The 27,960-nt window shown below is 41.1% G+C and overlaps 1 non-coding gene and 1 pseudogene across 1 annotated transcript; both read left to right on the forward strand.

Annotated features, from left to right (window-relative positions):
* The first annotated feature begins 1,879 nt into the window (after positions 1-1,879).
* Positions 1,880-27,960, forward strand: part of LOC121014615 (40S ribosomal protein S27-like) — a 35,331-nt pseudogene continuing 9,250 nt past the window's right edge.
* Positions 10,089-10,193, forward strand: LOC121016823 (U6 spliceosomal RNA). The gene has a single exon (XR_005784474.1). It is a non-coding gene; the product is annotated as a U6 spliceosomal RNA (small nuclear RNA).

Raw genomic sequence — 27,960 nt, forward strand, 5'->3', positions numbered from 1 at the left:
TTGTGACGGTCGCGTGGGTCACATTTCTCGTCAGCGCGGGCCAGGTTGAGACCTCCCGAGGGACTCTGTGCTGGAGGCACCGCGAGTAGTCCTGGGAAAGGCCATAAAGGAGTCAGAAAGAACGGTTCTTTGCACAGTTAGGGTTGAGTAAGTCGGCCCCGATCCCCAAATTCTGTACCTTCAGAAGAAAGGGCATTTCCCATCTGCGGAAACGCTTGGGGCGCCCAGAGTGTGCGCACCTCTTTGGTCGCTCTCGCTCGCTGGATGGTGTAGATTGGAGCAGTCGTCTGAATGTTTTAGAATTTACCCTCCGGTAGAAATAAGCCTTTAACAAGACATTTTGGCCAAACGTTGTCAAAATAAGCTAATTTTGCCTTCTAGGAGGAGGAGGTTTGGGTAGGTTGCAGGACCGTGGTTCACAGGTTTTCTGGCTTGAGTGTTCAGAATGTATTCCCGAGTCCCACTCCTCAAAAGCGGTTCATTCGGACTGGGGATGGAACCGGGTAATCTGCATTTCAGCAAGCGTAGCAGGTCTCGCCTGAGACCCCTGTACTTGATTACATTACTTCTCTTGTTTCTTTAACAAAAAGTTGACTCCTTGATCCTTATTTGGCACGGATTTTACAATTAGCGATTCACAGTTGAACCAACTTTGTTTCTGAACTAGGTAGTGCAATCAAGGGAGAATTTGTGCCCGGTGTGTTTACACAGACTTCTGGTGTGAGTTAAAATTTCCTGAACGGTAGGACGAGCTTTAAGACAATGTTAACGTCAAACTACTTATATTTTAAAATGGCGATTTAAGTCAGAATGCTATCTGGTCAGCCTTTTGGTGGTCTTAGCTATGAAAAGCCTTCGCAGGGTCAAAAATGAGTCCCAAATCTCTAAGAAAAATACAATTTATACAGCAGGGACACTTGCGTAGGTGCAGATTTCTCTTTAGTTAAGATGAATCTTTTTGTATACTTTTCACATGTACATTGTTTAAAATGTGATGTCTCTAAGAAAATAGGACATCTGTATTGCTTTGTTAGGGTAATTGTAACAGTTGATATCTTCTTAGAAAACAATGTTGCTCCTATATAAGACAAGTTGAGTACAGAAAAATATGTACTATTAGGCTAGGTGGGTTACTGTAGAGGTCAAGATGACAGTGCAAACATCAGTCAGTGCTATAGAAATATTACAAAATATATATAGAAATAGTCCCCTTTTTGAAAGTATGTCTTTGTTCAGGAACAGATTTTTCCCCTTCTTCCATGTTACACTGAGGGCATTTGAAACTTCCTATTCATATAATGTTTTCTGAGCATTCACATAAACCCGAGATTCTTCTGCCTACCTGTCACCTGATTCACCTTTTAGACACCTGTTTTCTGGAAGTGTCCCAGGTTATTGTTTATTTTCCTTTGATTCCCATGTTTCTGTCTTGTACTTTTCTAATTTTTAAGACTTTTATCATGTTGAAAAATATGAAAGATGCCCCTCATAGTAAGAAAAGAAAATTTTGAATTTTGACTTCTGCTACATTTGCTTATTTTGTGAATGGTTAGGAAATTCAGATTCTGCTAATATTTATATACAAGGGTTTTTTAAAAAGTAACTGAAAGGGTTTTTTTAACTCCAAAAACAGTTACTAAGTTACTATCTTTTTTTTTAAATTTTTTTTTCAACGTTTATTTATTTTTGGGACAGAGAGAGACAGAGCATGAACGGGCGAGGGGCAGAGAGAGAGGGAGACACAGAATCGGAAACAGGCTCCAGGCTCTGAGCCATCAGCCCAGAGCCCGACGCGGGGCTCGAACTCACGGACCGTGAGATCGTGACCTGGTTGAAGTCGGACGCTTAACCGACTGCGCCACCCAGGCGCCCCCTAAGTTACTATCTTAATCAGTGTTGACAAAGGAATAATTTATGATGTGTAGGGCAAATAAAAATTACTGGCTCCTACACTTAACTGCTTAGCTTGAACAAACCCAAGACTCGTTTACTGAAGCATTCAACATGTCCTCTGTCAATAGAGCAGGTAAGAAGGGGGAAACCTGTTTGCTCTCCTTGGTTTATAGTTTATGGTCTAATCAAAGTCCATGAATTGTTTTCACGTCTCTGTTGGATTTAAGTTAGCTTCAGCAAGAGGTAAATATTTACTTTGTTTAATATTTATTAAGATCGCATTTTGACCCACAAGAGATATTGGAAATGGCTGAGAATAAATATTCCCACGCTTCTAGTTGCTTTGTGATCTGGCCATTGACTGATAGCCACAATGGACCTTTTTTTCGTTTGTTTCTAAACCTGCTTGAACTTCTAATATAACTCACCTTTGTCAAGTTAATTTCTGCACCTCATGTGGCTTTTGGTTAAATGTCTCAGGAAAGCCTTCTCTGACACCCTCAGCCCCATTAAGTTACCTCCATCGTTATTTTTAGTTGTGGTACTTTATTAAATGCAAATGGTGGTTTGATAATTTTGTTGAGTTAATGGATAATTCAACTAGGAATCTTAATAACAATTTCTACTAGGTTAATGTCGAGTGTTGGCTCTTTAACAGCTGGATCCTCAAAGAACTCTTAGGAGGGCTCTTATGAGGTAGGTTCTTCCCATATTACTTTACTTATTTTTGGCCATCTAACTAAAGTGTAGAGAATCAAGATGTGAAGATTGACATGACCTCATCTTCCCTCCATCAATTCTACCATCTCTGTATATCTGAACCTATAAATATTGCCTGCCTTCTTATTACACACAGGAGAATATTCCCTCTACTTGTACTTTTGTGTATTTCATTCAGGACCTTGATTCTTCTGTTGCATCCCTCCTATATCTCTTTTCCCCCCCTTTGAACTGGATCATCCTCCCTGCACACTAAAATGCCTCGTTATCATGTATCTCAAGAGAAAAGAAAATGAAAGACTCTTTTTGACCTCTCTTCCCCTCCAGCCACTACTTACTTTCTGTGTTCCCTTTTATAGCAAAATCTTTCCAAAGAATTGTCTAACCCTCCATCTTGACAATTCCAAAAGGTAGATTCCTAGTTCTTATTTTAGTCTTTAGGTAGCATTTGACCTACTTGGCTGCTTCCACATTTTTGAAACTTGTTTTTTTCCTCTAGGCTCCCAGAACCTCTCACTTCCTGGTTTCCTCTCACTGGCATCTCAGTCTACTTTGCTTTATCTTATTTCTCTGACTTTTAAATATTAGAGTTGCTTACAGTTTAGTCCTATGTTCTTTTCTGCCTGTACTCTCCCTAAACATTTTCATCCATTCCCATGGCTTTAAATGTCATCTTTAGTTTGATGAGTCCCAAATTTATAATTCCAGCCCTAACTTTTTGAATACCAGACTGAATATTCCTTTTACATTATTGTGGAAAACTTCAAGTACATAAGAGTACAAATAATAAAGTGAACTTCTATCAAATCATTGCACAGTATCAACAGTTATTAAATTAATACATACATACTTTGATTTTATTCTGAATTTTGTTTCAGAAAACTTATATATATATATAAGGTATCTCCGGGAGAGAGATACAGAAAGTTGAGTGCTGGGAAAAGGAGGAGGAGGAGCAGAGGGCTTTTTTGTTTCGCAGAGAACCCTGGTACAGAAGCAGTTGAGTGAACATGGGGAGAGGAAAGTGTGCTTAAAAAGGAAAGATTTACTGAAGTCGTAGGGATGTCCAAAGCATCTTTCTGGTTTTTTTGTTTTTTTGTTTTTTTGTTTTTAATTTCTTTTTCTTGGTGATGTCTACACCCAACGTGAAGCTGGAACTCATAACCCCAAGATCAAAAGTCCATGTTCCGGCATCTGAGCCAGGCAGGCGCCACCAAAGCATCTTTTAAAAAATCTCAGTCACCTAATATAGTCTGTATTTCTGAGACCAGAGTGGAACCAAGGAGGTCAATTACTTTTTTATAAGAAAAAAAAATACTTTAAATGTTTAATTGCTGGAGGAAAAAAAGCCCACTGAAAATAAGTTGCTCTCAGAATATGTATCGTCTGCAGTCAAATAAGGATGATAAATGGTAGGAAGCTCCTGGAGAGTCATGGAAGCAAAGCATGGAAGTCTACGTTATCCAAATTTTGCTGATTATCTATTTAGCATACTGTTTATTAAACACACTAAAATATTTTTAAGGGCTTTCACAGCTATGTAAATCTCCCCAATTCTATTATCTTCATGAAGTCCTTCAAATTCCTTAAGATAATAATGCTTTATAGAGGCCAGTTTTCTTTCATTTTATCTTGCAACATTTGCTAGTATTTATTAGTTGTACTTCAGTTTCTCTATGCTTATATGCTGATGATTCAGTAGGGGCCTTCTTGTGAATAGGATAAATCAAAGTGAGAATTGTATCTTCTACTAGAGTAGAAGCAAGTGCTACAGTAACAGTGCATCAGTATGGCTGATGGAGTTTGTTGCTATTTTCAGCATTTTGGTATTAAAACTGATGTGGCAACAAGAGGAGGAGGAGTGACAAACTGGTAAACTTTAGTTGCTTTAGTGAATTTGTGGAATTGTAATTTAAATAGACAGGAGAGGACTTGGCATATAAAGAACAGGAATATAGAGAACTTCAAGGAAACTAAAGTCCTGCAGAAAAATATATATATACTGTTTATTTGTGTATCTTTTAAGTGACTGGAAAATACTGCCAACAAGAAGGTAATGTAAACTTGATACCTTTTTATTTTTTATTTAAAAAAATTTTTTAAATGTTTTTATTTATTTTTGAGACAGAGAGAGACAGAGCATGAGCAGGGGAGGGGCAGAGAGAGAGGGAGACAAAGAATCTGAAGCAGGCTCCAGGCTCTGAGCTGTCAGCACAGAGCCGGATGCGGGGCTCAAACTCACACACCGCGAGATCATGACCTGAGCCAAAGTCGGACGCTCAACCGACTGAGCCACCCAGGTGCCCCTTGATACCCTTTTTTTTTTTTCAACGTTTATTTTTTTGGGGGGGACAGAGAGAGACAGAGCATGAACGGGGGAGGGGCAGAGAGAGAGGGAGACACAGAATCGGAAACAGGCTCCAGGCTCTGAGCCATCAGCCCAGAGCCCGACGCGGGGCTCGAACTCACGGACCATGAGATCGTGACCTGGCTGAAGTCAGACGCTTAACCGACTGCGCCACCTAGGCGCCCCATCCCTTGATACCCTTTTTAAAGAAATATTGTAATTTAATACTTGTTAACTTTGTCAACATCCAACAGCCTTGTTTGCTCTTCTTGGAAGTCTGAATTTGTTTTTTGTATTTTTTTTTTTTAATGTTTAATTTTGAGAGCAAGGAAACTCAGGAACTCTCAAGATCATGACCTGAAGTTAGACTCTTAACCGACTGAGCCACCCAGGTGCCCCTGAACTTGTATTCTTGGTTTAGAGAATAAGGAGTGGTAGGAAGAAGGAAGGTGGTGTAGGAGATTGACACTGTGTGCATTTTATATCATTTTGGAGCTGCAGAGGTATTACAGGTTAAAGTGGTTTAAACTTTGGTTTGAGAAGAGGACACAGCCAGAGGATAATTAAACTCTAAAGGTATATCCTGGAAGTGGGTGGGGTTAACACAAATTTAGGAAGTAAAAGTAAATAAATCATTCAACAGTTTGAAGCAGAGTTTCTGGTAGAGAATGCCGGCAGAGCTTAACTTTTTAATAGAAAAAGTGGTTTTGCCCTTTCTATTTTAGGTTACGTTTTAGCACCTTTAATGATATATTCTGCAATTTATTGGGGAAGATTTTTAAAAAGATTTTATTTGCTCAAAGAAAGCAATCTGACTGCAGAAGCCAAATCTATAAGCACTTTAAAATGTAAACCATGGGATAACTTCATGACTACCAAATTGTAACTGATTCAGCTTCTTGTTTCAGTACTTGATCTTTTCCCAAGCTCCAGTCTAGTGCCAGCCAGGATCATGACACACCCCCAGGGGTATTTCATTCTTTTGGCTGAAGGGCTGTCCTGAAGTCTACACCCTTTACATTAACTGTCAGGACACCCACTATTCGTTTGTCAGATACGTCATACTGCTTATGTATTACTATTTATTTATTTATGGACAAAACAGAAGTTGTCAGGGTAGAAAATAACTTAAAAGACGAACATATAATTAGTAACTTCATTTGGTTAATAAAACTATCCGTATTTTAAACCTAGAGGACGTTTCATTTTGTATATTCCTGTATCATTTATCACTGATGTAAAAGAATGAAAAAAATCAGAAATAATTATTTCGTTGTTTGCATTTGGGTGATAGATTCAATATTTTTAATATATGGTAGGATGACTGTCTTTTTTTCATTCTTGAAGTTGACCTATTTGCAGGCTTCTATTCCATATACACGTTAGGTTTTGTTAAATTATTTTAAAATTTTATTGAGATTGTATAGATTAATTGGGATGCTTTTATATCTTTGCTAATTGTATGAGTCTGCACTCAGTTGCAATAATAGATCTGGCTATTTCAAGTATATAGGGATTTAGTATAGGGAATTGGGGCTTAGAATATTATTTAAAAGGCTGGAAGAGTGGACTTTAGCCTAGGCCATCAGAAATGAGTCCTAGGATAGTATAGCAGAGCTAGACTGTTAAGGGAGCTGTTGATATTGCCCCTACCGGTCAGGTGGATGGAGAATCAAGACCCCAGGACTAGAATTATCAGTGTTAAGGATGGACTACCATAGCTACAATGTAAGAATCAAGAAGATACTGTAATACTCAACGCCCACAAAGCCAATGACTGTGCTCTAGAAAGCTGCTGCAGAAAATAACTCCTATGTTCACCACCATGCTTGCCATCCAAAAAACAAAGCAGCAGGAAGAAGGCTTTGGTTTTCCACACTCCAGATCTTACTTACATGTACCTAATTGGCAGAAATCATTTACTTCTAGAACACTTAACTGCAAGGATATCTGGGAAATGTAGTTCTTAACTTTTCAACATTTATAGTACAGAAAGTAAGCTTAAAAGAAATTTGAATAAATGCTGAGTGCCAGTCTACCTTATACCGTGAATATAGCACCACTATTATTTCAAATATTTTATGTATTTATTTTACTTACATAATTTTTAAAAGATTTTTAAAACTTTATTTTTGAGAAAGAGAAAGGGGGAGAGAGAGAGAGAGAGAGAGAGAGAGAGAGGGCAAATGTGGGAGGGGCAGAGAGAGAGAAGGAGACACAGAATCCAAAGCAGGTTCCAGGCTCTGCACTGTCAGCACATTGCCTGACACAGGGCTCGAACTCACGAACTGTGAGATCATGACCTGAGCTGAAGTCGGAGGCTCACTAACCCAGCCACCCAGGGGCTCCTTCCTCAACATTTTTGCATCTCAGGTTTTCCTTTTCAGTTATTTTATTGTTATTTTTAAAAAGTGTTTATTGGGGCGCCTGGGTGGCGCAGTCGGTTAAGCGTCCGACTTCAGCCAGGTCACGATCTCGCGGTCCGTGAGTTCGAGCCCCGCGTCGGGCTCTGGGCTGATGGCTCAGAGCCTGGAGCCTGTTTCCGATTCTGTGTCTCCCTCTCTCTCTGCCCCTCCCCCGTTCATGCTCTGTCTCTCTCTGTCCCAAAAATAAATAAACGTTGAAAAAAAAAATTAAAAAGTGTTTATTTACTTTGGGGGAGGGGCAGAGAGAGGGGGACAGAGGATTGGAAGGGGGATTTTCACTGACAGGCTGACAGCAGTGAGCCCAATGTGGGGCTCGAACCCACGAACCGCAAGATCATGACCTGAGCCGAAGTCAGATGCTCAACGGACTGAGCCACCCAGGCACCCCTTACTGTTTTTTTTATTCAGGTAGAGTTGACACACAATGTTACATTAGTTTCAGGTGCACAACTTAGTGATTTGACAAGTTTATATGTTACCCTCTGTTCACCACAAGTGTAGCTACCATCTGTCCCTTTACATCACTATTACAATATCATTGAGTGTATTCATTATGGTGTGCCTTTTAATTTTTTTTTTTTTTACGTTTATTTATTTTTGAGACAGAGACAGAGCATGAACGGGGGAGGGTCAGAGAGAGAGGGAGACACAGAATCTGAAACAGGCTCCAGGCCCTGAGCTGTCAGCACAGAGCCCGATGCGGGGCTTGAACTCACGGACCGCGAGATCATGACCTGAGCCGAAGTCGGCCGCCCAACCAACTGAGCCACCCAGGCGCCCCTATGGTGTGCCTTTTAATCCTGTGACTTGCTCATTCTATAACTATCTCCCTCTCCCCTCTACCCATTCTGCCTACCTCTCCTCCCTCCACTCACTCTCCCCTCTGGCAATCATCATTTTGTTCTCTGTATTTATAGTTCTGATTCTGCTTTTTGTTTATTCATTTTTTTGAAGATTCCATTTATGAAGGAAATCATACGGTATTTGTCTTCCTCAGTCTTACTTAGCATCATACCCTAGATCCTTCCATGTCATAATTTCATCCTTTTTATGGCTGTGTAATATTCCTGTGTGTGTGTGTGTGTGTGTGTGTGTGTGTGTGTGTGTACACACATTTTCCTTACCCATTTTTCTATTGATGGACACTTAGGTTATATCCATGTCTTGGCTACTGTAAATTATGCTGCAGTTAACATAGGGGTGCATAGATCTTTTCAAGTTAGTGTGTTTGTTTTCCCTGGGTAAATACCCAATAGTGGGATTATTGGATCATAGGGTATTTCTATTTTTAATTTCCTGAGGAACCGCCATACTATTTTCCACATTGCCTGCACCAGTTTGTATTCTCACCAACAGTGCACAAGGGTTCCATTTCCTCTACGTTCTCACCACTTGTTTTTCATCTTTTTGACAAGACAGGCATGAGGTAATATTTTTGGGGGATTCTGATTTGCATTCCCCTAATGATGAGTGATGTTGAGCATCGTTTCATGTGTCTGTTGGCCATCTGTATATCTTCTTTGGGAAAATGTCTATTCAGGTCCTCTGCCCATTTTTTTAATCGGATTGTTTGGGTTTGTTTGATATTCACTTATGTAAGTTTGGATAGTAACTTTTTATGTGTCATTTGCTATTACCTTCTCTCATTTGATATAGGGTGTCTTTTTGTTTTATTGGTGGCTTTCCTTGCAGTGCAAAAGGGGTGTGTGTGTGTGTGTGTGTGTGTGTGTGTGTGTGTGTGTGTGTAGTCCCAATAGTTTATTTTTGCTTTTGTTGCTCTTGCTTCAAGAGACATATCTAGGAGAATGTTGATATGTCTGATGTCAGAGAAATTATTGCCTGTGTTTCCTTCTAGGATTTTTATGGTTTTAAGTCCCATGATGCGGTCTTTAATCCATTTTGAGCTTGATTTTGGGTATGTTATTAGAAAGTAGGTCAGCTTAATTCTTTTACTATAGCTGTCCAGTATTGCCAGCACCATTTATTGAAAAGACTGTCACTTCCCCATTGTATATTCTTACCTCCTTTGTCATAGATTAATTGACCATATAATTGTAGGTTTATTTCTGGGGTCTCTGTTCTGTTCCAATAATAAATATTTTTTGCTATAAAATATTAATCAGGTGGTAGTAATATTTTTCACCCTCCTGAGTTTTACAGAACTGAAAATTTCAATGTTATCCTCCCTTATTTTCTCTGAGCATACAGTCTGTTTTGAGCTCAGATCTGCTGAATACATGAAGAAAATGACATTTGCATTAAATCTGTGTCGAAAGCACAAATCATGGTTATAATTTGAGTATCATGGTTAATTTTTATTTTTTTGTTTAAAAAATTTTTTAATATTTATTTTTGAGAGAGAGAGAAACAGTGTGAACAGGGTAGGGGCAGAGAGAGAGGGAGACATAGAATCTGAAGCAGGCTCCAGGCTCCGGGCTCCTAGCTGTCAGCACAGAGCCCCACGTGGGGCTTGAACTCATGAACCATGAAATCATGACCTGAACCAAAGTCAGACTCTTAACTGACTGAGCTAGCCAGGTTCCCCCTGTGGCTAATTTTTAGATATTGTTCTTCGCTGTTGATTCAAACAAATGAGGAGTAGGTGGTTTTATATACTGATTGTACTCACTAAAACAGAATCATGGCTTCATATTTCCATTATAAATAGCCTTTTCACATACATTATCAAGACTGAATTGAGCGTTCACTTCGTCAGTACGTACACTAAAATTAGAACAATACAGAGAAGAGTAGCATGGCCCCTCTGCAAGGATAACATGCAAATTTGTGAAGGGCTACATATTTTCTTTAAATTTTTAAAAAGTTTTTATTTTTGAGAGATAAAGTGTGAGTGGGGGAGGGGCAGAGGGAGAGGAAGAGAGAGAATCTTAAGCAGGCTGCATCCTCAGTGCAGACCCCAATGTGGGGCTCTATTTCCCAACCATGGGATCATGAGCTAGCTGAAATCAAGAGTCAGATGCTTAACTGACTGAGCCACCAGGTGCCTCCCCCACCCCAAATTTTTTTTAAAAGACTGAATAGGAAATCTTCACAAACTATGGTCAGTTATTCCGGTTTCATTTCAACTGCAGTCCTTGGACAAATAGATTTGAACCTGTTTGCTTACCTGTAAAGGTCCTCAAACTTGACTGTGAGTCACAATTTCCAGGAGAGCTCAAAGAAACAAATGTAGGTAGAGGGCCACGCTTACTGAAGGAGGCTGGGGCCAGGGCTTCAGCTTCTGTGTTTTTATTAAGTTGCCCCAGAAATTTGAGAACTATTGTCTTAGTATGCTTCTATGGATTGATTGATCTTCATACATTTTATTTATTCATTTATGTGCATATATATAAACGAACATGAACCAGCTGGGAATGGTCATGTAGTGCTGAGACCTCAGAGATGACAGAAGCAGCCCTGCCCTAAAAAGTTCTCAGTTTAGTGGAAGAGACAAACTGTTAATTGCAGTGTGGTGTTTTGTGCTCTGAAACAGATGGGATGCTGAGGCAGCAAGAAGGAAGGGCATCACACTTCTGGAATTGCACATCAGGGAGTATTTCATTGGTCTGAAGGGTTAGAGGAATCAACTGAGTAAGAGTGAGAGGAGAGCATTTTAAGCACAGAAGAATAAGGAGGCACAAACCACAAGGAATTTGACAAGCTAGAGTATTATTTCCCAAACCATGGGACACTTCCCTCACTAATCAGATTTTAGTGATTTAGGTGGTTCATGGTGGATAAGTCATTACATAGTGATAGAAATCTCCTACCAATTCTTTTCTGCATCTTTTGTAAGAAGAACATCTTTTTGGCTGGCTCTAGTAAGTAACAGCTTTGTAACATTTGCTAATTTCCTTTTAAAGAAAGTAGCCTTGGGGGCGCCTAGATGGCTTAGTCAGTTAAGGGGCCACCTCGATTTCTGCTCATGACAGAAATCCCCACGTCAGGCTTTCTGCTGTTAGCACAGAGCTTGCTTCAGATCCTCTGTCCCTGTCTTTCTGCCCCTCCCCTGTTTGCACCATCTCTCTTTGTCTCAAAAAGAAACGTACATTAAAAAAAAAAAAAAAAAGAGGAAAGTTGTCTTAATCTCAGAGCTTCAGCTGGCAGCATTATCTAGGTAGAATTAAACACTTATCTTCGCTATATGGCAGTTGAAGCTAACTTGCTAACTGACTTTTTGGTAGAAATATAAAGTTTCCTTTTAAAATAATCTATTGGAATAATTAAAATTGATCTATATAAAAATATTAAATAGCTAGTTCATTTGTTACTTGAGTATGCCAAAAATTGTGAGGAAAGTATATGAATGAATTTTTGAAGTTTAACATGGAGGTCAGTGGCAAGAGGTAAGGCTACAAAGACAAAGCAATTATGAGGGAACCTGGAGGCAGTGCTAAGGACCTTGAGTTTTATTATAAAGTGAGTGGAGGTGTCATGAAGATGTTAAACAAGAGAAAGTTAGACTTGGAAAAAGCCACAAAAGATAATGCTAGAGTGAAGTGAAGAGGCTGGTAAGGGAGAGAGGTAGAGGGAATTCACAAATAGGTTTGGCTAAAAATAATCCAGAGCTGTTCTTGATGGACTTGTCTATTCATTAAATCAGTGGAGACTTTGAAGAGGGTGAGGTTGATCACTTTAGGAGCTTTCAGCCCCATTTAGCTGATAGCTGCAGCTTGGGTATGAACCAAATGGCTAGTTTAAGAATATAAAGCATGACACTTACACAGACTATTAGTTACAGAGGTAATATTCCACGCTAAAATTTTTATAAGAAATTTGGAGTATAGCAGAATTACTGCTCTCTGATAATAGGTACCAAAAATATGTACCATTAAAAATCAAAGCAAAAGGGGGGGGGTGCTTTGCTGGCTCAGTCGACTGGTAGAGCGTGTGACTTTTGATCTTGGGGTTGTTTAAGTCCCATGTTGGATATAGAGATTACTTTAAAATAAAATCTTCAAAAAAAAAATCTTCTTCCATGTAATTTGAGTGAAATATTTCATATTACTGCTCACTCCCCCAACATCTGGGTGCACAACTCTTGTCAAGTCATGGTTCCCACAGAGATTGGGCCAAGAGTGAATGCCAGGGGCTCTAAAACAGTGACCACGGTGGGTCATAGAACCAGATGCCAGACATCTGTGTTCTGTCAACCAGGATCAAAATGAAGTCCTATGCACTAGATGACTTAACATGTAACATATAACCTAAGCAAAGATTGCCCTGTTGCCTATTGAGCGAAATCTCAATTATAAGCCTTTCTTTCTTACCTTCTCAATAGCTGTGAAGATATGGGCCCTGGCAAAATGGCCTTGTGCTCTTGGTTGGTTTTTGTTTATTTTTTTCTTGATGCTGGCCTGCCTTATTTTTTCAAGTATCTTTTTACGGGGGGACTCCTGGGTGGCTCAGGAGGTTAAGTATCTGACTCTTGATTTCAGCTCAGGTCATGAGCTCATGGTTGTGAGATCTGCCCCTCCGCCACTCACATTCATTCTCTCTCTCTCAAAAACCAATCAAACAATAAAAACTAAAAATCTTTTTAGGCTCTCCTTCTTTCTTTGTCCTTAGACTTTCCACAGGCTCTTCTCCTTTTCTCTGTTGGATCCAAAGAGTTCAGCCATTTTCTGAGCCTCCACAGTTGAGTTTCTGCTGACTTTTGAATTTATATCAAAAATCCTGGCTCCTTATTCCCCGCTCTATATTTTCAGATGCCTTTTGAATCCATTTGGTTGTCCTCAAGTGTAATGTAACCCAACTTAAATCTTCCTAGTGAATTAAATCTCTTTAATCCCATTTTTGGCTATCAGTTACTGAGGCTGATAAAATGACACACTCCAGGCTATTTGGTCTGCTGTTCAACGATTTGGGTCCACAGAAAGATGAACAATGTTAATTGATTGTGCACCCACAGAATAAAGAAGCCATCTTTTGTTGCTTCCAAATTTCCCTTCCTTCCTTGGAAACCCTTTGGGAGTGGAGTTGTTGAAAATAAAAAGATCACTAAATTTCAGATTTTTGAGGATAGGACTATTAAATGGAATACTCATGAGGAATACTGAACAGCTTTAGTTGCTTGTGAATATACTAATTAGAACCTTACAAATTCCAAAATATATTGGCTACTATACCAAAGTTCAATTTTTAAAAATTTGTATTTGGGGCGCCTGGGTAGCTCAGTTGGTTATGTGTCTGACTATTGATTTCAGTTCAGGTCATGATTTCATGGTGGTGAGATCAAGCTCGGAGTCATGCTCCATGGTGGGCATGGAGACTGCTTAAGATTCTTTCTCTCTCTCGCTTCCCTCTCCCCCCCCGCCCCCGTCTCTCTAACTTGTGCGCACAAAAATTTTTTTTGTATTTACATGCTTTATAATAAAATTACCAAATCAGTTTCACCTTCTGTTTATCTGTCATAAATTAATGATAGACATTTTTCAGGGAGGTCAGAGTAGAATTTCATGTAGATTTATGTTTATGGCCTTTTAGTGTGTAGTACCTTAATGGTACATACTTAATGACTGGTGAGCTGATGATAGAATGTCACATAATTTATATATATTTACATATAGAGCAAACATTACAAAAAGGAAATAAAACACATTTCTTCAAATAAACACTAATTCATAATTTAACCAAGATAATAAAAGTTGCACTGAAAATACTGCTATAAGATTAGTGTCTCAGATGCAAAATCATAACCAGCAAGAACTATAACAGTCTCCCTGAGAGTGGAGTTTGAGTAGGGAGAGGTGATGGGTTAAGGCCCCAAATGGGAAAAGCAGCTTTGAATGAGAAACCAAAGAGGGGTTCCTGGACCCTGGATAGAGAGTCATGGAATTAATGAACTGGGCAGTGTTGATTTTACAAAGTGAAAACCCTCTGGTTGCTGGTAACAGAGACAGAACTCCATCTGGCTTAAGCCACAAAAGACATCAAGAACTCCAGGGGTTCCTACGATAGCTTCAGGCTTGGCTAGATCTAGGTTTTCAGGGATACCACCGAATACTGCCTCTCTCCTTTGGTTTTACTCTCTGGTAGCCTTGGCACAGGTTATGCCAAAGAGAGACTTCACAGCTCCAGGCTCACAGCCTGGCAAATGTAACTCTTAACAGAAAAGGATCTCTTCTCAGTTCCAGCAAGAGTCCCAGGATTAACTGTGATTGGCCTGAGTCAAGTGCCATGTCCACTGCTGGACAAGCCTGGATCATCTACCCCCACTGGAGCTAAGCAATGGGATTCTGTCATTAGAAGATAGACAACAACCTGGGGTGGAACAAAAGCAAGAAAGGGGACACGAGGACACGAAAAGAAGATGAATAAACTCATTTCAAATTTTGGCTGAGATTCATCCTGGCAAACCAACAGCAAAATGTTTTCATGCCAAAAAGCTTACGATGCCTTTAATTCAGTTTCTCAACTTTTAAAAACTTATCATTCAAAAACAATTATTCCTCTAAAGAGCCTTTCAGACATGTTTTTGCCTAATCACCTGCCCATGAGATTTTAAACACCACAGACACTGTATGCTTCTTTACTATATGCATATTTGTGCTTTATATATAAGAAGAGTAAGTATAAAGCTGACTATTTAATGCAGGGTTAAGAACAACAAAATAAAATTTTAAGTTAAAATTTTAGTTAAATTGATAATCAGGGGCGCATGGCTGGCTCAGTTGGTAGAGTATGTGACTCTTGATCTCAGGGTTGTAAGTTCGAGCCCTACGTTGGGTGAAGAGATTTAAAAATAAAATCTTAAAAAAAGAAAAAGCAGGGGCGCCTGGGTGGCACAGTCGGTTAAGCGTCCGACTTCAGCCAGGTCACGATCTCGCGGTCCGTGAGTTCGAGCCCCGCGTCGGGCTCTGGGCTGATGGCTCAGAGCCTGGAGCCTGTTTCTGATTCTGTGTCTCCCTCTCTCTCTGCCCCTCCCCCGTTCATGCTCTGTCTCTCTCTGTCCCAAAAATAAATAAACGTTGAAAAAAAAATTATAAAAAAAGAAAAATCTATCAGCATTTAACTTTATATTTGCTGAGTAACTTTTAATATAGTTTACTTAGAAACTGTAATGTATCAAATCAATATACATATTAGCAATTTTAGAAGTATATAATAATAGCAGTGTAATCAATTTAAAAAGAAATCATTCAAAATGGTTATTTTTTTCAGCAAAACAGTAACAATTGAAGAAAATTAAATTTCCTAAGTATTAAGTTTTGCTTGATATGAGAAAATGTCTTTTAACTAGATGCTAGATGCTTACTCAAATATTGTTGACACTTCTTTTCAGCCCTTGGCATAGTGAATGATGATTGACTAACTTTTGTAGGATTAAATAGTAAAATACAAGCCATTAAAAATTTTTTTTAGTGTTTATTTCTTTTTGAGAGAGAGTGAGACAGCATGAGTGGAGGAAGGGCAGGGAGAGAGGGAGACACAGAATCTGAAGCAGGCTTCTGGCTCTGAGCTGTCAGCAGAGTGCCTGATGTGGGTCTCGAACTCATGAACTGTGAGATCATGACCTGAGCTGAAGTCGGACGCTTAGCCCACTGAGCCACCCAAGCGCCCCAAAATACAAGCCGTTTTTAAAAAAAAATACAAGCCTTTTTTTTTTTTTTTAACTTCCCAAGGCTCAAGTCACACACTAGCACTGAGCATCCAACATAGACAACATCCTCAAGGCAGCCAATGGCAGCCAACAGTACAGCAGGCCACCACTCACAATATGACTTTGAGATTGAGCAGTTGAGAGAAAGTCTTCAAATCACAGCCCCCTATTCACCATGTAGTACTGATCTGGCATCCATTTGTGTATCTTCCAAGTTAATGCCTATGTTGCACACGTGATGCCCAATAAAGCTCAACAAGAGAAATTATATACTAAGGAATAAGATTTTCTTGGAACTACTGGGAGGAAAGGGAGGGAGGGAGGAAGAGAAAAAGAGAGAGGGAGGGGAGAGGAAGGGAGATGATGTCTGAAGAACTTGCCTTGTGTGGAGCAAAAAGAGTCCCCTCCTTTTCCTAACCCAGGAAACCCCAATAAACCCTTTGAGAATCAAAAAAAAAAAATTTTTTTTCTTGAGTAGGGTGGAGCTTTGAAAGGCCTGAAACCCTTGTAATCCCATACTTTGCACAGTACGTCTCTTGAGGGCACTATCACTCCCACTGGGAGTGGATATGTTAACATGTAGCCTAAAAAGCAACTTTTGGGGTGCCTGGGTGGCTCAGTCGGTTAAGGTCTGACTTCGGCTCAGGTCATGATCTCACGGTCCGTGAGTTCAAGCCCCTCATCGGGCTCTGTGCTGACAGCTCAGAGCCTGGAGTCTGCTTCAGATTCTGTGTCTCCCTCTCTCTCTGACCCTCCCCCGTTCATGCTCTCTTTCTGTCTCAAAAATAAATAAAACATTTAAAAAAAATTTAGAAAAGCAACTTTCTCCTCCTCACGTTGAGGTGAACTCTATCTTCCAGTGAAGTTTACTAATTGGCTCCAATGTTTCCATACCAAACAGACTTAATCTCTTTTATAACAAATCCTCAAGTATTTGATAACTGAAATTTTATTCTTTCTGTACTGACTAGTTTCTCTAAGCTTTTCCTTTCTGAGGCTAAACATAACCACAGGTCCCTTGAACTGCCATTCATTTGACTCAGTCCCCTATTGCACACACATTCTTTAGGGGCAGGCCCTACGTCTTGTCTGGTTGCCCTATTTGGATCCACTCCAATTTGTTGTTAAACTTAGGTGTCTATCTGAACATAGTATCTGAGCCCAAATCGAGGAAGGCGATCTCTTCTCCTGTTTTGGATGGTGTTCGCCTATTAGCAGAGTCACCAGGGCAGCCTGACTAGCTTGCTGATACCTATTGAGTAATAAACGGAAATCCCTAAGCCTTTCTTCACAGGTCCTGTTGGTAGGTTGAGTTCTTCCTCCATCCAGTTCTAGTTTTCTGAGACTTACGTGTGATTTTCATTCGCACCTATTACATGTCCTCTTGGGCTCTTCCACTTGTTCCTTCATGTTGAGACATTTGAAGATCCTGATTCTATTATCCAGTTCATTCATGCATCCCATCCATTCATTCATTACTTACACTTGCTTTTCTGAAGATACTTTCATAAAAGTAAGAACAGAAACAAAAGTCCCTAATGAGGTAAAAAGAAGAAAAGTTTCCAGTTCCTTGAGTTAATATGAGTGCTGAGACTGAGCACATGAAGTTCACAGCTAAGCTTTGTCCCCAAGAGGCTGTGTTCCTCCTTCATGCGTCTCCTGTTGCAGGGAGAGAACGGATGTAAAAGGGTCATCTCAGGAATTCCTGTATAATGGCTTTTTCAAAATAAATCTCCTTGGCACCTGAGATCTAATCACCTACTGGTGTCAGTGTGCGTTGGAAATTGTAGATGTTAGTGGAGTAACAATCTTGTAGAAGTTAAAAACAGCGTCCTTTTGAAGCCCATTATACATAAAGTATTTTATCATTCTGGCCATGTTAACATATGTTAACAATGTGACATCAAACACTGAGTCAATCAACAGTATAATTCGGGGGAAAAAAGACCTTGCTACTGATACTCTCTATAATGAGGGCAAAAGAGTGTTTCTGACTTGAATTATTTGGACGTTTAGCCCAGTTCTCCACTCAGAGAATGGACCTGGCTTATGAGAGTTAATTCATACCATTTGGAGGTTGAAACAGTTATAAAGCTGCTTTGGAATGTCCTAAATTGTGCCTAAGAGACCTGTTTTTGACAGATGTGTTCATGTAGTCCAGTCAATTGGCATATGGAATTTTTATGTACAAGCTATGCAAAAGTTTCAACATGTAACATTTATTAGTGCTTCCCCTGGCACGGAGAGACAGATGGTATACACATTACTTGCAGAAGCAGGCTTTGCAGTGGCTTACAAGCCTGACTTTGCTCAGTTACCTAGGTCACTTAACTGCCACCACCCCCACCTCCCCACCCCCCGCATCAACACACACATGCACGAGAGGCCAAACCTTCCCTCCTCTGACCCTAGAATTTGCTATAGTAATTCTCTCCCAATTGCTTGACTTAATATTTCTCCTTCCCCTTCCTTGGCCCAGATCCCCACCTCCTCTGTCTTTTCCTTCCCTCCAGCTGGTCCATGCTGAGGTAAGGAAGAACACTCCCCCACAGCTGTTCTCAGCCCCCACCCATCCCTAATGTTAGTCTTGGCAGCATCCAGCCCCGTTTCCCCCACATTAACCCCAAGCTCCTCCTCCCTTTAAGTCTCAGCTGCAGTAATGAAATGCCCAGTTGCAAGAGCTGCAGATTAATCTTCTGTCCCAGTTCTTCTTTTTTTCTTTCTTCTTTTTTAATGTTTATTTTTGAGAGAAAGAGAGTGGGAGCAGGGAAGTGGCAGAGAGAGAGAGAGAGGGAGAGATTCCCAGGCAGGCTCCCCACTGCCAGCACAGCCCAACGTGCAGCTCAAACTCACCGACCAGGAGATCATGACCTGAGCTGAATTGAAGAGTTGGACATTCAACCAGCTGAGCCACGCAGGTGCCCCTGTATGTGTATTTTTAAAAGGTATATCTATGGAAGTGAAAAACTAAGTCTGAATTCTATTCTTTAGTTGCTCAGAGAAGGAGAGAAATTCAGAAGCTCAGAAGTTACTAATGGTCACAGTGAACAAAGAAGTGAGTTGGAGTGACTGGGGATTTAGCCAGGAAGCCTTTGAAGATAAATTAGCAGGAAACCGTGACAGCTTCAACTCCTTCAACCCTTTTGGGGTCCCCGAAAGGCCCATTCCCCCCTCTGCTCCACTTCTTTGGCCTCCATCTAGATCCTCACCCTAATCTTGTTCTAGCATCTTCCCTTTTCTTCCCAACCTCTTGTTTTAGATGCAGAAGTATAAAGGAAGGGGATCCCCCATTTCTTTACAGTGGTGAGGGTGAAGGGTAGAGGAGAGATATAATGAAGTTCTAGACATACCCATTTGCAGGTTGAATAGTGCTATTAGAAACTCCTTAAACAGAAAGACTGGGCTTATTCAGTAGGCCATAGAATATGCTAGAAAGAGAACTGGCCCAGGAACCTGAAACTTTCCTTCCAGGTTTGGCTCTGTACCCAGCACTTTGGGCAGATCACGTAACTTACATGCTAGCTTTACAAAGCATCCATTTATATACCTTTCAAGTAGAAATTATGATATCTGCTCACCTCACAAGATTGTAGGGGATTTTGGATTATATAAACAGGCAAATAATGCTTTGAAAGACACAAAAATACAGTGTATAATAAAGGTCGTACCTTAAATCAGTGAGAAGAATGTGCACACATGGTCCCTGACTTATGCTGGTTTGAGCTGTGTAACAGACCAGGATACTCACTCTTGCTAGCAGGTGAAACATAATCTGACAGGAGGCTTTAGCATGGGATAGGGAAACTGAAAATGCAGACTTCACTGGATAGTGCTAGGAGGGAATGTAGACTTTTAAGACCCCCAAAACATATCTTTGGAATCTTAGGGTTCCAATGTTACACAGTAAGCATGGACCCTTCCTGAGGCCACTTACCAGGCCCAGTGGTGAGGCACTGGCTGGCCACCTCTTGCTATTTTCATTTTCCGCCACTTCTCTCAGAAGATACATTAATGCCTTTTCTTGGACTCTAGCCTTAAAGTACTCCCCCAACAGGAGAAATCATGACTGAATAACCCAAATTCATTGATTTTTCTCTTCCTACCTGTGATTTTAAGCCTCTTGAAGGCAAGAATTGCATCAAGCTTATTTTTTTTTTAATTTTTTTTTCAACGTTTATCTATCCTTGGGACAGAGAGAGACAGAGTATGAACGGGGGAGGGGCAGAGAGAGAGGGAGACACAGAATCGGAAACAGGCTCCAGGCTCTGAGCCATCAGCCCAGAGCCCGACACGGGGCTCGAAATCACGGACTGCGAGATCGTGACCTGGCTGAAGTCGGACGCTCAACCGACTGCGCCACCCAGGCGCCCCGTATCAAGCTTATTTTTATATCCCCAGTGCCTAGCCCATTGCCAGATTAACAGTAGGCACAGGCAATGATTATTGAATAATGGAAAGAGCAGCTGCTAGAGAGATGAACAGAAGTATTCCTACAACAGTAAGTGGAAAAGTAAAGCTTTGACAAAATATTTCCAAAATTCAGTTGGAGAAATAAATGTGCAATAGTCTAGAAATGTTTTTTTAAATGTTTTTTCTTTTGATTTTTTTAATGTTTATTTTTGAGAGAGGAAGACAGACTACAAGTGGGGGGAGGGGAGCAGAGAGAGAGGGAGACAGAATCTGAAGCAGGCTCCAGACTCCAAGCTGTCAGCACAGAGTCGAATGCTGGGCTCGAACTCTCAAACTGCAAGATCACGAACTGAGCCAAAGTTGGATGCGTAACTGACTGAGCCACCCAGGCGCCCCTAGAAATGTTTTTTAAATGTTAATAAAGAAGGATTGAAATAGCTCTACCAGATACCACCTAATATAAAATTACAGAAACTAAACCAATGTGGTAGGGGCATGAGAATTGAAGGTCTAAAAAGACCAAAAGAAGGTCCAGAAAGAAACATGAGAAAAATTGATGTATAATAAAGGTGATACCTGAAATCAGTGAGGGAAGTATGTACAGATGGTCCCTGACTTATGGTGGTGTGACATAACAATTTTTTCAACATTAGAAGGTGCTAAAGTAATCGCATTCCGTAGAAACTGTACTTTGAATTTTGAATAGTGATCTTTTCTTGGCTAATGGTACCCAGTACTGCACTCTCTTGTGCTGCTAGGCAGTAGCAGGGAGTTGCAGCTCCCTGTCAGGCACCTGATCTCAAGGGGACTAACCACCATTCCAGTTTTCACTTTCAGTATGGCATTTAATAAATTACATGAGATCCTCAGCACTTTGTTATAAAATAAGCCTTGTGTTAGATTACTTGCCCACCTGTAAGCTAATGTAAGTCTTCTGAGCACATTTAAGGTAGGCTAGACTAAGTAACCTAGGATGTTCCGTAGGTTAGGTGTGTTCAGTGCATTTTTGACTTATGATATTTTCAACTTATGGTGAAATTGTAACTGGGACATAACCTTACTGGAAGTTGAAGATGTCTGTCATTCAGTACATGGCATTAGAACAAACTGGCTATTCGTTTGAAGGAGAGTTAAGTCTAGAATCCTTTTCCATACCTGACCAAAAAATTTTCACATGGATTTAATGTAAAAAGTGAGACATACAAATTATATATAATAAGGTATGAGTATATATTTTAAAAATCGTAGCATGGGGAACATCTCTCTAAAAATGACCCTGAACGAAGAAACCGTAGATGTGACCACATACAACCCCAGTGCTGCAGAAACCAGTCAAAATACAAATTGGGACAAAGTCTTTGCTTATATATGGGAGAAGATGAATGTCTTAGTAAATAAAGGTCCTCATATATCAGTAAGAACCAGGCCCCAAAAGAAATTGGGTGAAGAAGGTGAAAGGGCAGGGCGCCTGGTTGGCTCAGTCAGTTAAGCATCTGACTCTTGATTTCGACTTAGGTCAGGATCTCACAGTTCGTGAGTATGAGCCAAGAGTCAGGCTCTCCCTCTCTCTGCCTCTCCCCCAATCACATGCACTCTGTCTCTGGCTCTCTGTCTCTCAAAGGAAATAAACTTAGAAAAAAATGAAAGGGCAATTTGCAAAGGAAAAAAAATCAAATATTTTTTGGATATACGTGTTCAACCTCAACAGCGACTAAGGACATGCCAATTAAAATAATGAGATTTTTAGTTTTACTATTTTAATGGTGAAGACTTTAAAAAGAATATGGTGCTCAATACTGGCAGGGCTCTGGGGAAGCAGGCACTCTCGTGTCAAATGGATTGTTCAGGCGCAGGTGGGAATTAGGATGGGGTGTGAGAGAAGGGGTGGAACAGTCATTGGTGGAGAGCACGGTGCCCGAAGAGGTTGGGTATGTTATTAGTCCTACCTGGCCTAGCTAGAGAGTTGATGAAAGTTCTCTTGGGGTAGGAAGGTGGACAGCAGGAGAACAAGGGAAAAACAGATCCCAGAAGGTTCTAGGAAAGAGTGATTTCTGATGCCATTACAGCTACATTTCCCTTCATAAATTCTTCTTTGCTCATGCCTTTGATTTTTACAGAGCATCCCAACAACTCATTACCCAGCACACATTTATACTGGTTTCTTTTAAAAAATTGTGTTACTTACTTACTTACTTATTTATTTAGAGTGAGCATGGGGGAGGGCCAGAGAGAGAGGGGGAGAGAGAATTCCAAGCAGGCTCCAGACTCTGAGCCTGACACAGGGCTCAATCTCACCATGAAATCATGACCTGAGCCGAAACCAAAAGTCAGATGCTTAACCCACTGAGCCATGCAGGTACCCCTAAAATTTGTGTTTATTTTCAACATTTACATCAAGAAGTGTAATGCAGTGATAGAAAGAAGCCAGGACTGACATTTAAGTGTTGTGCAGATAGCACAGGCACCCCTTGTGGGCAGGGCAGGGTAACAGTGAGAGCTTCCAATCTCAATTTACTAGCTGTGGGGTTTCAGGAACATCATTCAGTCTCTGAATTTCTTTCCTATATGTTTGTATTTCTGTAAGAGTAATACCACTTAACTTTACAATGTTATTGGAAGGAAAATTGTGTATGTAAAATCCTTAGAGTATGTGCTCAATGAAAGTGGGTTCTCTTCTTTGCTAAGAACAGCAGCAAAGGGGTCAGTTAGTTACAGGTGTCACTACTCGTTTCATATGTGGTCTTTTTTCCATCCCAAACAAGCTCTGAGGCCTCATACTGCCTGAGGGTCTTGCTAACCCTTGATAAAGGGTTTTGGGCAAAAATAAATTAATTAATTTAAAAAATGAGCTGCTTCCTATTCTGTTGTTCTCCAGGCTGAGAGGAGGGCTGTGGCTCCTGGTACAACATTGATGGGTTCAGTCCAGCAGGGCCGCCCTCCATCTTCCTGGCTGCACAGGCTCATGTGCTATGGCTTGCATAACAACTGGAGATTATATGACCCCATCTGGTGAGGAAATGGAGAACAGAAGGCAGGCAAACAGGAGCCCCGAAGAGTCTTCTAAGTTACTTTAATCAAATTGGAAGGGCAGTCATCTACTAAATGCAAATGACTATTCGAATTTGGGAATTACCTGTGACCGTCATAGTAAGAACGCAAAACCACATGTTAAGGCTCTTCTAATGTTGAAAAAATGGTTGTGTCACACCCCCATAAGTCAGGGACCGTGTGTACATACTTCCCTCATTGATTTAAGCTATCACCTTTATTGTACACTAATTTTTTTCCAGTTTCTTTCTGGACCTTCTGGACCAAAAGGTCAGGAATGGGAGCCCACAGTCAGCAGGGGCATGGTGGAGGTTCGATGGTTCCATCTCACACTGAGACACATGGCATTGAGTCAGGTGGCTCCTGGCATGGCTGTTGCTATGTTGCTCTTGTCTTTTGAGAGGTACTGTGGTGTGTTTAAAAAAAGAAAAAGAAAAAAAAGATTGAGTGGTACCCGGGTGGCTCAGTCAGTTGTACGTCCAACTCTTGATTTCTGCTCAGGTCATGATCCCAGGGTCGTGTGATCGAGTCCCGTGTCAGGCTCCATGCTGAGCATGGAGCCTGCTTGAGATTCTCTCTCTCCCCTTCTGCCCCTCTCCCCCACTTATGCACTTGTGAGTTCTCAGTCTTAAAAAAAATAATCGACATCAGAAATGGAAAATCAAGATCTTAATCACCCCACTGCTATCTTCCTGGTCAGAGGTGCCCAAACCTTAACCTGCCTCAAAATCACCTGGTAGGCTTGTTGGAGGCACAGGTTCAAGAGCCCCGCCCTCAGAATTCCTGGGGTAGGGACCTGAGAATGTGCATTTCTAACAGACTCCCAAGTGATGCTGTTGATGCAGGTGCAGGTGTTGCTGCCCTAGGTAATTTTTAGAGAGGGTGTGGCCTTGATGCTAGGGGATCCACCCTGAAGGTGAATTTGTTCCTCTTCTCCTCTCCTCCCTCCTGCCACTCGGACCAGTCTTCTCTAGTTTCAAAAAAAGAAAAATCATTATCTCAGTTTCTTCTGTTTAAGACAAGGGATTTATCAACTGCAACAGAAATGACAATTTCTAGTAGGGGTACATTGGCATCCAGAATTCAATCCCCGACACTGTTTAAACTTTAGGAAAATCTGGAAAACGGGACAGGAAGGAAGGAAGGGCTAAAGGAATGAAGGCGACCCGCCCAGGCCTCACACCCAGATATTCTGACTTAATTGGTTCAGGGTAAGGTCCTGGCAGGAATATGTTTTACGAGCTCCCCATGCGACTCTAATTTGCAACCAGGTCTGAGACCTGCTGGTCTACATCAGTGGTTGTCAAATTTGCCTGCACCCTGGGAGCATTTGGGAAGTTTTAAAAAAAATACTGATACTTCTGTCCCATTTTCAAAGATTCTGATTTGGAATGGGCTGCAGCTTGGGCAGACAGAGTTTTTAAATCTTCTCAGATGATCCTACTATGTCTAATATGCAGGTAAATCTATTCTGGATTTAACAAGTCAGATTGATGGCTTGGTCCTCCTCTCCAGACATTCTCTACCACACAGATTCTCAAAACGTATTCCCTCAGCCAGCATGAGCACCACCTGAGAACTTTTTAGAACTGCAGTCTTTAGGCCACACCTCAGACGCCCTGAATCAGTAATTGAGTTGTAACAAGCAGCAATCTGTGTTGTAACAAGCCCTCCTGGGACTTGGATGGACCCTGAACTCAGAGAAACACTGCTGTGTTATCCTGGCTGTTATCTGAAGGTTCTGTTTGCCATCCTCCCAGAGACCATCCAGCCTAAGAAGCAAGGACTTCAGTCCTCTGAATGTTGGGCAATACCAAATCCCCAGTTTCTAGATGAGCAATGCCAAAATTCTTGGTGTGACTGAGTTTTTATATAATCTGTGAAGTTTTTGTTGGCTGGAAATTGATGGCATCAAGTTGGGAGTGTCACTAACGGGCTGCAGCTGCAATCTTGGTCAAAGTTCTAAGCAAAGAAGAGCTAACAGGAGGCAGGCAACGTAAAGCAAACATTGATCCCTGTTGTCTGGGATGTGAAATAAGATCATGAAATATGAGGGGAGAGGATGGAACTCAAGGGTCTGTGCTAGGAGGAACCAGGAGAGCCCTGGTTTGGGAGTCTTTCCTTAAATGCTAATGCCCTTAAACGTCTTTATAGGGACTTGCTTGCTTGCCAAGGAAAAGAGCCTGTGTGTACTGTGTTAAATACTGAAAGAATTGATCATGTCAGAGCCAGGCAGAGTAGCACACACACAGCAGCCTAACTGAACACAGTAACATCAAGGAGTTTGTACAAAGGAGACTTGACCTGCTTGACAAAGGACTTCTTTGTGTACTCCCATAAAACCAGTTTAGTCTGATTCAAGTCAGCCCCGGGTTAGATGCTGGGAATTCTAAGGTGGAAATGACATCGAACCTGCCTTCAAGTGGATCATACTCTCGCAGGGGAGAAAGGCAAGCAAGTATATTTCTACACTGTGCTGATTGCTGTTTGTGAACGCGGTGCAGCGGAAATGCAGAGAAGGATTAACACTGGATGAGGGTTGGCTTCATGGTCAGGGAAGCCTTCATGGAAGCAGACACTGGAGCTGGATTTTGGAGGGAAAATAGGTTGTTTGGCTGTCAAGGTGGGTGGAGGGTTTCAACCTGGGCAGGGTCTGAGGTGGGGGCTGGGGGGGAAGCAACCCACTGAGTATTGTTAGGGGGTAAATCATGAGATGGGGAGTGGCAGAGGATGTGACGGTGACTTGAGCAGAGGTGACAGCTTTTTAGGCTAAGCTTAAGGAACTTGAATCTGATCACACTGATCTGTGGTTGGCAGACCTAGCTGATGACCAGAATTACCTGGGGAACTTGGACTAATTCAGTAGGTCTGAGTGGGCCCTGTGATGTGTGCTGCCCAGGTGGGCAGGGAGGGAGAGGCTGACCAGGAGAAAAGAGGCTAGGAAGAGCAAAGTGGCAAGAGTGGGTAGTTCTGGAAAAGCAATTTGGAGATTAGCCCAGTGGATTGTGGAGTAACTGGGCGTCTTCCCCACTTTCAAAAGGAATGTTTAGATTTTCGAGACTGGTTTTTGTGCAATCTTTATTCAATACTTGTTGCAGAACATTTGCTGATGTGCATTGGGCCAGTAAGTGTTATCACCGCCAGTCTGGGTTTGGCAGAAGCCCCACCTGATTTTTTGCACTGCAGGTCAATTCACGTAGTAACAATAGTGGCAACAAATGAGGCGTGATAAGATTTGCGGTTATAGTAGGCACTTATTAATATGTGTTTCCTAAAACTTGATAAAAATGCATGTTTAAATTTACTTTAAAATTACTGCAAAATAAAATGGATAGGCATGAATTCCTCTGAGTGAAGACAAGATTGGTCAAGGGTGAACTATAGGCACTAATACTGAGTGTCTACTACAAATAAGCACATCAGTAAAGGAGCTTAAAGTGGAACAAATCCTTGAGCCAGAAATAATAATTTGCCGGAAATTCTGTTGGGAAGCACTAGTTTTTGAAGCACATGCCTTCACTGCCTTGGAAAAGTCAAGCCACAGATTTTCCAGGTGTCTTGTTTGGAACCAAACACTTGGCATTTGAGCTCTCTGACTGCCATAAAAATATGAAACACATGAAAATAGCTCTCCCCCAAATCATTGTTTTATTATGTCGTGAGCTGACTTACATGAAACGAATAACATAAACCATCATAGATTCTCATCATTAAGCATTATGTATCATGATGTGTTAGACTGTATTTTCCAAAGATGGTAGTAATAGTATCTCCCACACACACTTTTTATGGGGTGACTTTGGCACTCTGCCCATTGAGAGTTGGGGTCTATATTCCTCTTACAAATTAAATTGTGTTTCCCTCAAAATTCCTATGTTGAGGTCCTAATCCTCAGCACCTCAGAATGTGGTCTTATTTGGAGATGGAGGTCATCAAGTTAAAGTCATTAGGGTGGGTCCTAATCCAGTATGACTAGTGTCATAAAAAGGAGGAAATTTGGGCACAGGGGCGCACAAAGAGGGACAGCAATGTGAAGAGACACAGAAGATGCCCATGTACAAGCCAAGGAGGGAGGCCTAGAAGAGATCTTTCTCTCACAACCTGGAGAGGGAAACAACCCTGCTGATACCTTGTGGACATCTAGTTTCCAGAACTGTGAGACAATACATTTCTGTTGTTTGAGTTCCAGTCTGTGATGCTTTCTTATGGAAGCCCTAACAAAGCAATACAGTTCTCCTTGAATCTGGGGGACTTGTGACTACTTATATAGCTTCATAGGCTAGATTACAGAAGGCAATAAAGCCTCCATTGGTTCTCTTGGAGACTGGTCAGCTGTGAGGATGTTCAGGCCACTTGGAAAGGTCACATGGTGGTGTTCTAACTGCCAATCCCAGCTGACAGCTAGCATCAGCTGCTAGAAATGTTAAATAAACGCGCTTCCAAATGATTCCTGTCCCCAGCCCTGGGTCACCCCAGCTTTCAAATTTTCCGACTGAGTCCCTGGATATTGTAGT

Source organism: Herpailurus yagouaroundi, unplaced genomic scaffold, assembly GCF_014898765.1.
Source record: "Herpailurus yagouaroundi ecotype Mexico unplaced genomic scaffold, PumYag 29, whole genome shotgun sequence".
NCBI classification, from domain to species: domain Eukaryota; kingdom Metazoa; phylum Chordata; class Mammalia; order Carnivora; family Felidae; genus Herpailurus; species Herpailurus yagouaroundi.